Consider the following 4,550-nt stretch of genomic DNA (forward strand, 5'->3'; position numbering starts at 1 on the left):
TCGTCGCGGGTGCGGTCTCTCTCTCTCGGGCGGGAGCCGTCCTACGCGCGCTTTCTTCGTTTGAAGCAAAAATTTTCCCGCGGAGCTTTCGTCTAGCGACGGTCGCCGAGCGGGAGAATATAGCGGTACGCATAATGAGCGTGACTCGTGCGGGTGACTCCGTCGCGTGTTCTTTAACGCCGTGTTGTCCGCGCCCTCTACGCGAGGGCGGGCCTCTGTCGTTCGGAGGATTAAAAACCCTCCGACGGTGGTGCAGCTCCCTGGTTGATCCTGCCAGTAATCATATGCTTGTCTCAAAGACTAAGCCATGCAAGTCTCAGTAAAAGCCGAATTAAGGTGAAACCGCGAATGGCTCAATATATCAGTTTTGGTTCCTTAGATCGTACACGGTTACTTGGATAACTGTGGCAATTCTAGAGCTAATACATGCAAACGAGGTTCTGACCGGTAACGGGAGGAATGCTTTTATTAGATCAAAAACCAATCGGCGGCGGGGTTCGCGCCCCGTCCGTCGCCATTCGAGATGACTCTAGATAACTTTGAGCTGATCGCACGGTCTAGCACCGGCGACGCATCTTTCAAATGTCTGCCTTATCAACTGTCGATGGTAGTTTATGCGACTACCATGGTTGTCACGGGTAACGGGGAATCAGGGTTCGATTCCGGAGAGGGAGCCTGAGAAACGGCTACCACATCCACGGAAGGCAGCAGGCGCGCAAATTACCCACTCCCGGCACGGGGAGGTAGTGACGAAAAATAACGATACGGGACTCGTCCGAGGCCTCGTGATCGGAATGATTACACTTTAAATCCTTTAATGAGGATCCATTGGAGGGCAAGTCTGGTGCCAGCAGCCGCGGTAATTCCAGCTCCAATAGCATATACTAAAGTTGTTGCGGTTAAAAAGCTCGTAGTTGAAATTGTGTCCTGCGGTGTCGGTCTACCGAATGCGGTACGACAGGCACGTCTGCGGGGCTTCTCGCCGGTGCGTCCACCGCCGGCGTGTGTCGGTCGGCCTCACGGTCGGCCGCGCACCGAGGCGGGCCGTCGCGGCTGTTTACTTTGAACAAATTAGAGTGCTCAAAGCGGGCTAACACTTGCCTGAATATTGTACGCATGGAATAATAGAATAGGACCTCGGTTCTGTTTTGTTGGCTTTCTGATACCAGAGGTAATGATTAATAGGGACGACTGGGGGCATTCGTATTGAGACGTTAGAGGTGAAATTCTTGGATCGTCGCAAGACGGACTAAAGCGAAAGCATTTGCCAAAGGTGTTTTCATTAATCAAGAACGAAAGTTAGAGGTTCGAAGGCGATTAGATACCGCTGTAGTTCTAACCATAAATGATGCCAGCCAGCGATCCGCCGAAGTTTCATAATTTTAACCCGGTGGGCAGCTCCCGGGAAACCAAAGCTTTCGGGCTCCGGGGGGAGTATGGTTGCAAAGCTGAAACTTAAAGGAATTGACGGAAGGGCACCACCAGGAGTGGAGCCTGCGGCTTAATTCGACTCAACACGGGAAAACTCACCAGGCCCGGACACTGGAAGGATTGACGGATTAACAGCTCTTTCTCGATTCGGTGGGTGGTGGTGCATGGCCGCTCTTAGTTGGTGGAGCGATTTGTCAGGTTAATTCCGGTAACGAACGTAACTCTAGCCTATTAAATAGACGTGCAACCGGTATCACGAGGGTCCGTGTGCGCGCGGCTTCGGCGTTCGCGCGTCGGGGTCGTGCGTTTCGCGGTCTTCACTACCGGCGTACAATGAAAATCTTCTTAGAGGGACCGGCGGTATATATAGCCGCACGAGATTGAGCAATAGCAGGTCTGTGATGCCCTTAGATGTCCTGGGCCGCACGCGCGCTACACTGAAGGGATCAGCGTGTCCTCCTTGGCCTAACGGCCCGGGTAACCCGATGAAACCCCTTCGTGATAGGGATTGGGGTTTGCAATTCTCCCCCATGAACGAGGAATTCCTAGTAAAAGCGAGTCACCAGCTCGCGTTGATTGCGTCCCTGCCCTTTGTACACACCGCCCGTCGCTACTACCGATGGATGATTTGGTGAGGTCTTCGGACTGGTGCGCGGAAGCTCTCACGGGCATCCGACGCGTCGGAAAGTTTGACCGAATTTGATCATTTAGAGGAAGTAAAAGTCGTAACAAGGTTTCCGTAGGTGAACCTGCGGAAGGATCATTTCCTGTGTTTAATGTTTGTGCTTTCCATGATATGAAATATTATTATGAAACAAAACATATTATACATATAAACCATAATCGAACGAATGCTAAATTACTGCGTCGGAGATCGCCCTAGGGCGCCGATGCGAACCGAGAACCGCCGGCGTCGAGCGGAGGAGGGCTCCGTCCTCTATCCGCTCGTCCGGTGAAATTTTACCCGTCGCCGTGAAGGCGGCGGTACAAAATTAATCTTTTTGTCGAATGGAATTATAAACATTTCGAAAACGCAAACCAAATTGTAAAAACCGAAAACTAAAACGTATCTATTTATGTTTGTTTTATCATTATTACCCTGAACGGCGGATCACTCGGCTCGTGGGTCGATGAAGAACGCAGCTAAATGCGCGTCAGAGTGTGAACTGCAGGACACATGAGCATCGACATTTCGAACGCACATTGCGGTCCGAGCAAGACGTAGTTTGTCGACGGACCACTCCTGTTTGAGGGTCGCGCACACAATGCGACCAGACTGTTCTCTCGCCCCCGTCCTCGGACGGGGGCGCGCAGAGCGAGCGTTGCCGGCGTCGCCGGGGCCCGCGCGCGTCGTCTCCTCGGAGACGCGCGCCGGGACCTCGGCGTCCGGTTAAATTTGACGAAGTGCTCTCTCGATGCGCGCGATTTCCGCTTGCGTTATACCAAACGCGGAGGAACGCGTGCGAGCCTTGAGCTAGCGACGACGCTGAAAACTGGGCAGTCTACCGCGCGAGCGGTCGGCTGTCCGGGGCGATCTTCGCGCTCTCGGCCGCGCGCACCTCCGCGGACGCTCGTCGGTTTCGCGCCCGCTTGACAGAGTCTGCACGGGCGAGAATACGCGCACACTGTTGCTTTGCGTACTTCTCGAATTTATAAAATTTTTGTTGTCGACCTCAAATCAGGAGAGATCACCCGCCGAACTTAAGCATATCAGTAAGCGGAGGAAAAGAAACTAACGAGGATTCCCCGAGTAGCGGCGAGCGAAACGGGAAGAGCCCAGCGCTGAATCCTGCGGCCCCGGCGGGCCGCCGGGAAATGTAGCGTTCGGGAGGAGAGTTATACATACACGCGCGGTCATTAGTCACGGCTGCCTGTCCAAGTTCATCTTGAACGGGGCCCGCTTACCCGCAGAGGGTGCCAGGCCCGTGGTGACGGTAGCCGGCCGCGACGGTCTCTCTCCCTAGAGTCGGGTTGCTTGAGAGTGCAGCCCTAAGTGGGTGGTAAACTCCATCTAAGGCTAAATACTACCACGAGACCGATAGCGAACAAGTACCGTGAGGGAAAGTTGAAAAGAACTTTGAAGAGAGAGTTAAAGAGTACGTGAAACCGTTCAGGGGTAAACCTGTGGAACTCAAACGAGCGAACGGGGAGATTCATCGTGTCTTCCGTCGGGGCTCGCGCCTCGCGCAAACCTTCGCCTTCGGCTTTCGGGTCGGGGCGGTGGGTGCGCGGGTGCGCCGTCAGGCTCCCGGAGCGCGTGCACTTCTCCCTTAGTATAACACCGCGACCCGTCGCGCCGCGGTCGAATGCGCCGTGCGGTTGACCCGTCTCGCTCTGCGAGGCGGAGCCGCGGTGTCCACGGCCGCGGCGTACATTACGCAGCGACGGTAGAGAACGAGGATCGCGTCCGCCCCTCGCGGGCGTCCGTCGCGCTGCAGCGGCGTCCTTCGCGTGGCCCCCGGCGTCTAGTGCGTCGCGGGTGTCGCGCGTCGGGTGTCCGTCGTTAGCGGCGCGCTCTCGGACGGGACGCGTCCCGGTCGGCGGTGGTTTTGTTTTGGGCACTCACAGGACCCGTCTTGAAACACGGACCAAGGAGTCTAGCATGTGCGCGAGTCATTGGGAACACTGATAAACCCAGAGGCGAAATGAAAGTGAAAGGCCGGCCTCGAGCCGGTCGCAGGGAAGATGCGCGGGCGTCGTCAGACGCCCCGCCGCATTCCCGAGGCGTTTCGAGAAAGCCCCCGTGCGATTATCGAGACGCACTGAGAGCGTACACGCTGGGACCCGAAAGATGGTGAACTATGCCTGGTCAGGTCGAAGTCAGGGGAAACCCTGATGGAGGACCGAAGCGATTCTGACGTGCAAATCGATCGTCCGAACTGGGTATAGGGGCGAAAGACTAATCGAACTATCTAATAGCTGGTTCCATCCGAAGTTTCCCTCAGGATAGCTGGCGCTCGAGAAACATGACGGTTTTCGGACCGCCATTCGCACAGTCTCATCCGGTAAAGCGAATGATTAGAGGCATTGGGGCCGAAATGGCCTCAACCTATTCTCAAACTTTAAATGGGTGAGATCTCCTTCTTGCTCGAAGATGAAGTAGGAGCTCGGATGGGAGT

The 4,550-nt window shown here is 55.3% G+C and overlaps 3 non-coding genes across 3 annotated transcripts in view; all 3 read left to right on the forward strand.

The window, feature by feature from the left end:
- Positions 1-257: 257 nt before the first annotated feature.
- LOC149408586 (small subunit ribosomal RNA) lies at positions 258-2,197 on the forward strand. Its single transcript, XR_016305482.1, has one exon. It is a non-coding gene; the product is annotated as a small subunit ribosomal RNA (ribosomal RNA).
- Positions 2,198-2,526: 329 nt separating this feature from the next.
- Positions 2,527-2,688, forward strand: LOC149408587 (5.8S ribosomal RNA). The gene has a single exon (XR_016305472.1). It is a non-coding gene; the product is annotated as a 5.8S ribosomal RNA (ribosomal RNA).
- A 411-nt stretch (positions 2,689-3,099) lies between these two features.
- Positions 3,100-4,550, forward strand: part of LOC149408588 (large subunit ribosomal RNA) — a 4,064-nt gene continuing 2,613 nt past the window's right edge. The window contains exon 1 of the ribosomal RNA XR_016305476.1: positions 3,100-4,550. This exon is cut by the window's right edge and continues 2,613 nt beyond it. This is a non-coding gene — a ribosomal RNA (large subunit ribosomal RNA).

Source organism: Hesperophylax consimilis, unplaced genomic scaffold (assembly GCF_061612785.1).
Source record: "Hesperophylax consimilis isolate HC1 unplaced genomic scaffold, BYU_Hcon_1.0 scaffold_167, whole genome shotgun sequence".
Lineage (NCBI taxonomy): Eukaryota > Metazoa > Arthropoda > Insecta > Trichoptera > Limnephilidae > Hesperophylax > Hesperophylax consimilis.